An 11,939-nucleotide genomic window follows, 5' to 3' on the forward strand; every position below is an offset into this window, starting at 1 on the left:
TTCATTCAGAGTGAAGGGGCACACAATGTTTCTGGAATTCTTTTATTTGCTGTTTTTCTTTATTGACTTTTTTCAATGCTGAGAGCACCACAAATTAAATTCCATTCACCTGCATCCGGTGGTCATACATAACATGAGTCTTCTTTGGGAAAAATAGAGTATATCTAACACACCTTTGGCAGGTGGGCAGTTTCTTAACCTCCACATGCCCCGCCCACTCCAATTTGAGTCTTCATGGCTGCCAGCTAATGTAGCTAAGGATGTAGCATCTTGAAACCAGGACAATCTACTCCACTACACCAAGATAAAGTAAGTGCTTGTGCTAACACATGCATGCTTTGAGTTGGTGTCTTGGCTCTGTTTTGTTGGTGTGTGTATGTTAACAGTAAAGTGACCATTTCTGCTCTTGAGTGTCTGGTTATGTGCAGTATTTGAAGTATACAGTATTTTTTGGTTCTTAACTGTCAATTATTCTCCTTTGGTGGACAAGCTTTGCTAGAATATCGTTGAACTTTGCTGTTATTTTTATGTATAGACAATTAGGTGGATTATGGGCTGAAAAGGTTCCTGTGGCATATTTGCATTTTGAGGTTTTCCATTTTGCCAATGTAATGGGCCTCCATGTTGGTTCAAGGGATTTAGACACTAATTGATGCCCATTTGCTTATCTACCTTACCTGTAATACTAACTTCAGATTGGAAATGCACACACACACACACACACACACACACACACACACACACACACACACACACACACACACACACACACACACACACACACACACACACACACACACACACACACACACACACACACACACACACACACACACACACACACACACACACACACACACACACACACACACACACACACACACACACACACACACACACACACACACACACACACACACACACACACACGATATCATCTCCAACTTCAAACTAACTTGACTGTGGTGACGGTAAGAGAGCCGTCACGGGCACTCCCCGGTTTCCTTACAGTATGTATTTGATTCTCAAATAGCGCAAAAATACCTGCTTAATAAATAAGTCACAACAAACACACCGTTCTTCATCAACAATGCATCAAACAGTTACAGGGACAGTTAAAAAATATAAAATGTTGAACTATTCCTTTAAAGCTATAATCAAAAAGGTGAGCAGTCAGGCCTGTCTGGCTCTTGCGGTCAACACTTAAGTGAAAACAGTATGTTAAGAGAAACATTTGACAGTTCAATATTTACACTTCCAATAAAGCGTGCAAAATGTAAAACAATATTTGTAACCACCTTGGTATTCCTATACAGGTGGAGTGATTGAGTGAGCGGTGTAGGCCGAGTGTGTGTGTGTGTGTGTGTGTGTGAGAGAGATGTATACGGCTGGCTTTCTGTGGAGTGTTTGCAGAAGAATGTCCTGGCTAATTTTGAAGCTTTTCTGTTTCCTGCATCAGCCTGGCACCATGGTTATGGAAGTGGGGGGTCTGTGTGGTTTCAGGTGACCCGTAGCTGTGTCTGTGTGTGTGGGAGGTTTGGTTGCTGGTATGATGGGGTCTGCTGCATGCTTATCGGAAATGCCCCCTCCCATTACCCACACCCTCACTCCCTATAAAAGCAACCAATGTTTCCTTATGGCTCATAATGAGATACACCTCCAGGGCTGTTTATTTACAAGGTTCTGAAACACCTCTGTGTATCAACAGGGCTCCCATTCACAATATAGCCGATGTATTTACAAACCTGTCCGTGGACAGGGATGTTGACATCCGTAGCAAATTGTGGGCAGTTTCCTTGGTCATGGGGATTTAGGCAATTCATAAGCAGAAATGAATCCAAACGGATAAATATCACCCAGAGTTTCAGATCATAAAATGGGGAATTGCAGAGGACTTCTGTTTTGATACACAGTATATTATACACAGTTTTGTACTTTTGTTAACTTACACAGCTTACATGAAGTTGTAGCCTATGGCTTCACAATATTAAGAAAAATGTTGGTCTTTAGTTTTTGACCTTTTAGCTGCAGTTGTGATGTTCCTTCAGAATATAATGGCACACAATTCAGTCAAATGTATTATTCACTGGTTCAAACTGCATAGAATTGGCATTTTTTTGTGAAACGTTCTTCAAACTGCAACTTAACCAATGAGGCAGAGTGAATCAGAGTCAGTTTTCCCATCAATAGTAGTTGTATTCAAATTAAAAAGACAATTGTATTAATATCAGATTGCTTCAATCTGTGTGCAGCCATATTGAAGACAGTTTACAGTATTTCTAGTCCACCAACTAAAGTGATAGGTACATACTGATCTAGATTTCTAAAGTTAAAATTAGCTCTGAATCGTTGTCTTCTTTGTGTTCTCTGGGGTATAGATGCTCTATATTTGACTGACACATCATGCTGGATGTTTGTGTGGATCCCTTCAAAACCAACAAAAAATCCCTGGCGTAAGACGCAACTGGAAATGGGGGCTTATTCAAATAAGGAAATATTTTTCTAACGTAAACAGTATGCAGCAGTATAGTGTATCTTTAAGTCCAAATTCACTTTACCGGGGCTGACTTGGATGGAATAAAACATTCTTTTTAACGCAGTTTAACTTCCCATCCCAATTTGTATTGGCTGAGCTCAACAAACAGTCCAGTTCATGCTTTCCATCCCCCCAAGGAGAAGGTTGGCTGTAATGAGTGGAACATAGCAGAAATCCCCACAGTGTGCATGCTGTGATGCAGTGGCAAATAAAAAGGTGGGTAAACTATTTCCTTCCTGCCAGTCACAGACATGATCCTGAGGGAATAAACACAATATACAATAAAAAAAAAAGGCATCAGCGGTATTTCCACACAAGAATTAGGTCTAATAGAGTGGGTGAATTAAGATTAGTATTGAATGTATGTCAACATGCCAACTGTGTTTCCATTGGGTGGGGAGAGAAGAGTCAAGTACATCACAACAGACATTACAGATTTCCAAACAAGGACACACATGTGGCTGAGAAACTGCCAGTTCGAAATATTGTCTAATACTGCTGTGGGGGAGGTGTACTGTATGCTGGTGGCACTGTGTGCTATTGTACATAGGCACTTAACCTCCCTGGAAAATGTATCGCACAAAGTAAACAGCGGTCCATAGTACAGCACGATATAATGCAACGCAAACAGAGCTATCAGTATCCATTGAAGCACATGCATTATGTGGTTTTTTTCAAGCTGCAGCTCCTTTTTCCTGGGCAACATGCAGGTAGCGACTTGCTATCATTAGAAATCATCGCCTGATATTGTAAAGTCTGGAGCTGGATAATTGCTCAGCTGGCTCGCTGAAAGACACACCGGAGAGGAAGACAAACAGGATGTGGTGTGAACGGCGATAAAAAGGGAGAGAGAGAGAGAGAGCTTGGCAGGTTGAAATGGAGCATGTGCTCTTGGCTAGCGACCAGCTTGTCCCCTGAATCCGAGCCACCTGTATATTAACTCATGACTAACCTGATTAACCTGTTCACGGATCGGACAGACGCAGACACAGGATAGAGTGATAGATTTGTGGGCTGGCAGCCAAGAGAGCCATCTTTGAAGGAAATGGTTTGTGTAATTAACAGAGAAGCTCAGCAGAATGACAGGGGGGTAATTGTAGCGTTTGCAGATGATGTCTTATTGTCATCAAGAGGTGCCTGCCGGGGCTGTTGTGGGTACGAACGGCTGCTGCTTTGGGCTTTGGGATGGGAACAGACACCTGGCAGCACTAGACACGCGAGCCCCCTATTGACTCCATTCACTGTCTCATCCCTCTCTCAGATCCAAACCACCCTTCTCCCCCCCTCAACCCCCTCGCCTTGACACCACGTCCAGAGGAGGGTTGCTACGTGGTGTGTTTGATCATATTAGCTTCAAGCTGCTGCAAAGCAATCGCACAATATACGGCTGGAGACATGGCAGAGGGGCTGCATGGGGGGTGGGCATTAAAAATGTAGCTGTCTACACCGCTCTCCCTTAAGAGATCAACACAGAGTAGCTATTCAACATGGTGGCTTGGGTGGGATGGCTTCACACGCAATCTTGCACTTTGGCCTTTGCTGTACCCCTTGTTTAGTCTGCATCTTGTGTGTTAAGTCAGTTCTGCCTTATTACTGAAGAGCTTACTGTGGAAGGACATGTTTTATTAATGTATTTGTTTGCTCAGGTTTTGAGATATCTGTCTCTAAGGTGAATTATCTCAGAAGAAGACACCCCTAAAAACATATACTAGTGCATGGCTGTTTGTACATTGGGTGAACAAACTCCGGACCTGGATATATTCCAGTATAATGTGTGCTACCTCTCTGGTGTTCTTTTTTCAAGTGTTGACTGTAATGATGCACAAATAACAAAGTGAGCCAACACCATCCTTTTATAGATGCTAGATTGGGCCAGGGACATTGGCACAAATAAATGACAAGTCAGCAAAAAATAGATATAGCATACAGTAAATTTAGACTTGCATATATACATGTGTCAGAAGAATTAGGGGATGAAGGGAGATAAAGAGCCGCCTGTGCATATCTTAAAAAGGCACGGTTGTCTCAGTGGAATTCCCCACAGTCAAGACAAAACAGCAAAGGAGATCAAAAAGCGGCCTACAGCTTTACTCCGAGATATAAGTCAGTTTTCAGAGGAATTGTTTAAGAGGAAGTGTGTCGTTTGCTGCATACTCGACCATCTAAATCCAAATTTAGATCACACGGACGTCCAATGCTGCATTGAATTAACTTTTTTGGGAAAATGAAAGAGTTGACTTAAACTAATTTCAGGTGGATATAAGGGTCTGCTACATGCCAGATATAGCCACTACATCTGGAGCCTCATTGGATCATGCACTGCCCCCCCCCCTCCCCTTACCCAGTCCCCCTCCACTGTTTCCTCTGCTTGACAGATGTCAGACATGCTGCGACAGGCTACAGCCCTAGAGTTGTTTCGGCAAAGAGGAAACGCTGGGATCAAGAGGCAGTCTATATCTTATCACCGCAGGTATAAAAACAGATTAGCCCCATGCACACCTGAGGAGAAGCCCGTGCTGCTTTACACAGGGGTAATGACCGGTTAAACAAAGGTGGTGTTACGTTGGGGCCCTATATACAGCTGCCCTATCAGGTTTTGCTTTCCTGATATCAGTCAATTACACCTCACCTCCGTCCCTCTTATCAAAGCCAACATCCGGCGTTGGCTTGTCCTCTCTTATGCCCCCTGGCCCCCTTTTCATAAGACGTGAGAGTAAAATTGGAAACCTTTTTATTACAGGAAATCCAGGATCATGTTATATAAATGCATAACAAATTCTCATTCATTATAAATACATTGATTGGAGACAGCAGATTGATGGGCCATCTCATGACAGGCTATGTGACAGGAGTATTATGCACGCCCTGTAGATGTGTCCCTATTACAAGCAGATGCCGGAAGCATCAAAGCTGGCTACCACACCTGTCGGTCTCATGGTGGCCAACGCGAGGTTCCGTTTTTTAACAATGAGGAAGTGTAGAAAGGTAGAGTATAGAGGGAGGCAGGCTCCGCTCATTAAAGAGAATGACTAAAATGAGTGAATGCCAGACAGATGTTTTTTTTGACTGGTGTGTGGGCACACTTGCAAGAACTGCCTCCGTGTCAGTGATCAGCCCTGCCAGTGATGTTTTATGGTGATTGGTGAATGATTGTACTGTTCCCTGTTTATGTTAGGCTCCACTGTGCACTCCATTTCCACTTCCGCTCAAGAAGAAAGAATTGCTTTTCTGATGTGTGATTTATTTGCCTCTTAAGCATTTTATAGCTGTTACCTTGTTTGTGTCAGCTCAAATGCGCAGCACCAAGTCCATACGCAATGATGGTTATACACTGCATAGGTGTATATAGTACATGCTGCACACACGCACGGCAGATGGTGCATCTGTATAATGGGGTTACACAATTCATCTCTGACGCATAGCACATTAACAAATGTATAAGCATTTGTTCCTGTTTGTATGCCTGTACGTGGGAGTGACGCAAATATATAAATAAGTATTATTTTAGTATTACCTAACATGTTACCTGTTAACACGGTGAATGAGCACATCAAATGTTGGATATATACCTATGTGTCTGGGCTACAATACACTGTCCTACTGGATAGTCAGCAAAAACCAAGCTTGACCTAAAGTGTCTCTTGGAACTTGTTTTGTATTGGAGAATAAGTAGTTAATAAGTCAGTAAATCTTTATCAGAATTTGTTTCCCAGAAGTGAGCAACTCAAAAACCACACCATTGACTTGAGGCATTGTTTTTCCTTCTTGGGTGTTGAACTGTAAACATGGAGGCCTGTTTGTGCACATCCTGTAACGACACCACTGGAATTCCACGATGACAGAAGACATGATTGCTTAATTAGTGACACAGCTCCGGCCTATAGTCAACGACAACACTGCAAATACCTTTCTGTCAATCTGTTTTAATGCACCTTTTCATTAGCGTCTTTTAGGCGTGGAAATGCTGAATTGTGATACAAAGTCAAAACAAATTTTTCGACTCTTGGCTGAGGGGAAAAGTTGGCAGAGTTGAAAAGAGGCTGATAAATGCAGTCTTTTACAATACATCTTAACATGGTGGGTGCTGTGTCTGCTTCATTTTCATGTCAAACCATCATATTCGCCGTGTCATGGCTCCACTCCGGAATAAAAATAGCTTTTTTTAATTATGTAATCATGTCACATCCTCTTGAATATGTTTGCATACAATTATAGCTCATGGGAACATACACTGATTATTTTAATTGAAACATAATTTGACATAACACGCAGACAAGCAAAGGAAAGGGAAAATTAGCTTGCTGTGAAGAAACAACAAAATTGACAACCCCACATTTGCACTGTTAGTGTGTCAGTAAACAGGTCCCTGTGTACTGCATGCACGTCCCTGTATCCTCGTTTGTTTGTTTGCATGGGCCTAACGCATCACTTGTGACTGCCAGTTTCAATGTGCCAAAGTACACTTGATGATGGGACTATGGAGACTGTGTGAGCGGGCTTGAGACAGTGCTGTGTGTGTGTGTGTGTATGTGTATTTCGATCAGTGCACCGTCCCCCTGCTGAGACACTTAAATGTGGTCAGAGACAGGGCCGACTGATGGCCATCAATAATGCACACGGCGGTATAGGACTCGATAAGACCGGGCAGGCAGGCAGGCAGGCGTTATCATCAGGAACAATTGGTCTGTCCCTGCTGAAAGCCCCCCCCCCACTCTCCATCTCCACAGACGGATGGCTTCAATTTCCTATCTGATGACGAACTCTCCACTGGCCCGAGTCTCTGAGTGAGTATCATCACCCCGTTTAATGTGCGATTATTAACATTAAGTCCCTGCATGAGGCAGCCTGGGTGTTAGCGCTGGAAGAATAGAAATGGCTCTCTATAATGGTAGAAGCATTCGCTAACAGATGAGGCAATAGCTAACTGTTTGTCAGCAGGGGTCTTTACCCAGCTGTTGGCATTTATTGTGTGTGTGTGTGTGTGTGTGTAAAGAGAGAGTAGGAGGCAAATAAAGAGTTAGGGAAGTGGGGTGGCAATGTGTTGGTGATGCGAGGAAAAGAAAATCCAAAAAGAGTCTGTATTTCAGCACATCATTTCAGCCTTAGCATATAGTGTTTATCTAATGGTTATCATTCTGTCATCAGGAGTTATGAGTTTATCTCCTATCAAAGAAAATGAAAAGACTTTGGAAGTCAGACAGAGAGGAATGTCTGGGAATCGTCTCAGCCAGACTTATGTGGCTGATTTTAATTTTGTCTGAAAGATATTTCTCTCCTTTTGTCGAAGATGACTGTGGTTGCACGATGTGTGCGTCTGTGCATCAGAGAAAACGGGAAAGAATGTATCCGTGTGTGTGTGTGTGTGTGTGTGTGTGTACTCGTGGGCACGGCTCGTGTGTGTACACGCACTGCAACGTTTTCCACATGCGGCTGAGCTGGCATCACCGTTCACCACTGCATCTGCCTTGGGGGGCTAGATTTTATCTTTGTTTAGGTGATGTCACATTCCCATTTGCAATTGGTAACGCTTCCAGTGGTGCACAGTCAATAGCTACCACTCTTCAGTCTGGAAACCATTGACTTGCCACTTCCTCCTGCTGGTCCATGAGCAATAGCTCCTAATCGGGCCCTGATGAGCGCAGCCCCAGCCTCCCGCCATGCGTTCCTACACGGCTGCGGGGCTGTTTGAGGTGGTTAGCTAGCGATGGAGGTGGTGGAAACTCTATAACCACCATGCCTTCCCCAGAAAACCTGGCATGGAGACGGGGAACCAATTTGGGGTTTTCCTCTGGAGACGCGTGGACAAAGTAGATTCAGTAGACACAGTGGCAGTGTTGATGCTCGTGCGGTGGGGTTCGGTCAATAGAGAGAAGAATAGAGGCAAAAATCACAGGCCGGGGTGGTTTTCCCCTACAAATATTTCCCGCCCTCCTTAATGACCGTTACATCAATTGCCTGCATCACTGTAGCATTTGAACGCCACTTACAGTTTTAAGGTCAGTACATTAGTGTGATAAATTTATTCATAGGCTTCTTCCAGCCCCGGGGCTGCTGGGCATCCTCTTTAATAAGGCGCTGACATCTGTCTGTGGAGATTGCCCACTGAGCATCATCTCCCACAAATGGAGGCCAGAGACCCTGTGTGTGTGTGTGTGTGTGTGTGTGTGTGTGTGTTGTTTGCAGAAACAGACACACAGATACACGCACCCTAATATTTGGCTGCATGCCATCGACCCAACATGAGCACGGGAATGTAATGAACACATTAGCTCGAGTCATTGAGCAGCCCGCCACCCATACCGAAAGCATACCTGTATTTAGCGTCCTGTCCGGCGTGTGACTGTTGATTCTTCCCATGATATTGAATACAAATGGATATTTTTTTCCGCTCCAGCACACACACATATGTAACTTGCCATCAACAAGTCATTTGGAACATGCTCTCACATCATTACAGGGTACTTTTTTTTACGTCCTCTTTCTTTCCCCCTCATCCTCCCATCTTTCCTCTGCTTCCGTTCTGCCTTTATCATCCCACAGACACTGGAGGCAGTGTTTTTGAGTGAGCAGCAGCAGACGCTATATATAAATATGTATAGGCTGCTATACATGTGAGCTGCAAAGATAAAAAGCCCATTCTTCCTTCTTCCGTATCATTAGTTCTACCTTTTTTGATCAAACGATGAGAGTCATGCATAGTTCACCAGACTAAAATGTACCCGCTCCAGTTTTGAAGCCTATAAGTTCAAACGTTCATTTTTTGTGTGTGTCTTCAGGGCAAAGGCTTCTTCAACCCCTTTCTTCACCCTTGTTAAAAAAAGAAGGAAGAAGAATCAGAAGGGCATTAAGCTTTTGATAATATCTGCATCACAGAGAATGGAATCATGTCACTGTGCATATGTTAGTGTGACAGCAGAGGATATGGGAAAGGAACCATACATGTACAATGTATTGTAGCTTCTTGGGCAAAGGAAACAGGGATACTGGTAGTGTTGCATTTAGAATTCTCAGTTAGCATGTAATTAGTTACGATTAAACTTGTAGGCTCTTTCTGAACATTTCAGAAGTGAAGGGACAGCAATAAAATACCATATTAACACACACCAAAAAAAATTGTTGAAGTATTTTCTGGGTCACAATTGCCTGATGAGGCTTATTCCTCTGTGCCATAGACCTCCATTGTTGACCAAAATCTATTGAGGGAGCCAAAACAAATGTATTCTTGCTTGTGTGGTAACCTTTGATGGTCCATGGTTTTGATCCCATATACGCACACAATGATTTTATTCCTTGTAATGAAAACGATAATGGCCTTATGGACTTGACAATAAGGAAGTCCAATAATCTGCTCGTATGCTTCGTGATTTTGGCAGCCTTTCCACCCACAACATTTTCCAACACCTTCCCAGTGCAGTGCAGTAACTGATGTGGCTAAACCAACGAACAGGAACATTCACTTTCCCCCGTGTGGAAAGCCAGTCACATGGTGGAAATGTAGCAGCAGGTCTAGTCACGTTTTTTAGCAGGATGCTAAAATTTTAATGGGCTGTTCTAAGATAACAGAGAAGGCAAACAATTTGTACTAGATGGAATCATGTACAGTTGATATTAAGATAAAACAAATATGGCTTGAAGTGGTGCCTGTGGACGGGATCGAAATTTTTTCCAGCAGCAAGGAGAGCATATACTAACCTCAATGTCACCGTAGTCCATGTCCTTTTTTAATAAGCACCAATAAAGCAAAGCGGCCAGACTGCTGATATAACAGCTTCCATTCTATTGACCTCCAACAGGGCTAAAAGGGTGAAGGAGAGATAGAAAAAGTGTGGGTGGTCTTTTTTTTGTGTGTTTTTATAGGTGTCAGGCGGTGGTATTGTAACTTGCATAAAATGTGTCCCTGGCGAAAAGCAAAAAAATAAAAATCACCAGTGAGCTTAGGATGTGTTGCTATGCATATTTTACAGCTGCTGGAGAGTGCACAGAGTTTACAAGGGTGCAAGTGGTGAAAAGACGTGGTAGAGGCGCCTCCTGATTTTTCATATTTTCTTCCAGAGTGAAGGAGATGGGGGGGTGGGGGGGGGGGTAGCTTTTAAAGGCGCAGTCAGCGATTCTGGAGAACGCTTGTTGTGAAAATCATTTTTTTTTTTCAAATACAGTATACACGGAATATCTCCTCATGATCCGCTACCTTTTAAAATAAATCTAGTGTTAATACACAGCCTAGGCTCTGTAAATGGGCGTGTTGCTAGCTATGGTGGCCCCCCTTTGTTTACATACTCTTTGTTTACCTACCTTTAACCTATTAACCCCAGATTTTCTAATTCAGCACACAAGATACTTACAGGTAGCGGATCATGCAAGCTACTCACTGATTTATAAAAAAATAAAAATATTACGTCAACAAGCGTTCTGCAGAATCACTTACTTTACCTTTTAAGCCGGGATAAAAAAAATGGAAGACATTGCAGAGAGTGCAATACAAATATAACAGTGAAATTGGAGGAGAGTCTGCAAACCCTGTGCCCTCCATGCTACTATATTCTGTCCATTAGTGTGAGTGGTGCTTCTCCACACTGTGGTTACCCCTCTCTTCAGGTTGACTTATCCCTCTTGAAGCATGCGTGAGTGGGTAGAGGAAAATGGAAATGGTGAAGGCAAGAGGTGGGTGGTAATTAGAAACATCTCTGCCTTTTCGTAGGGGTTATCTGTCCTGCTTTTTCTTGCTGGTCCATTTTTTTTTCTGATACTTGCAAGTTCTACAGAGAGAAATTACCCCGACAGCCAATTAAAAAGGGCCTTTCTCTCTTCCCCCTGATAAGAAGGCTATTAATACTGTGGCAATGGTTGGCACTTACCCGGCAATGAATGGCTGTCAATGAGCATTGAAAGTTTTATCAACTCCTCCGCGGGGCCCCCACTTGGTTCTTCCTTTCTTCTAGAGAGAATGAGCTGATACCGCGAGGGCCTAAGCTCCAGGGGTCTTATCAACTGATTGCTCTCTAAAACCGTCAAGTGCATTTTTAATGGAGAAAAGGGGAAGAGTTGTTTCTACAGCTGAAATATAGAATAAAGAAAACTGCTCCGGGCAAAACAATGTATAAGCTATGTCATAAATTATAGCAGACGTGTTGTGCTGAGTTATAATCCAATCCCCTCATTCAGCTGGCTGGTTGGAGGCCAGTGTGTATGTGTGACGTTGTAATGGTTGAAGGATTTTTCTCAATGTACGTGTTGTATATAGCTCCAAATGGTTTGTCTAAATTGGCAATTCAACAGCAAGGCACGTGACTCAAGTTGTGTGTTAACGTGCCCCTAAATGAACAAGTGAAGAAGACTGGAGATACATGCACTCACATTCACAAACAATGATACAATGTGTTAGCTTTTGTTCTTGTTATTGTGA

Source organism: Ammodytes marinus (genome assembly GCF_949987685.1).
Source record: "Ammodytes marinus genome assembly, chromosome: 20".
NCBI lineage: Eukaryota > Metazoa > Chordata > Actinopteri > Uranoscopiformes > Ammodytidae > Ammodytes > Ammodytes marinus.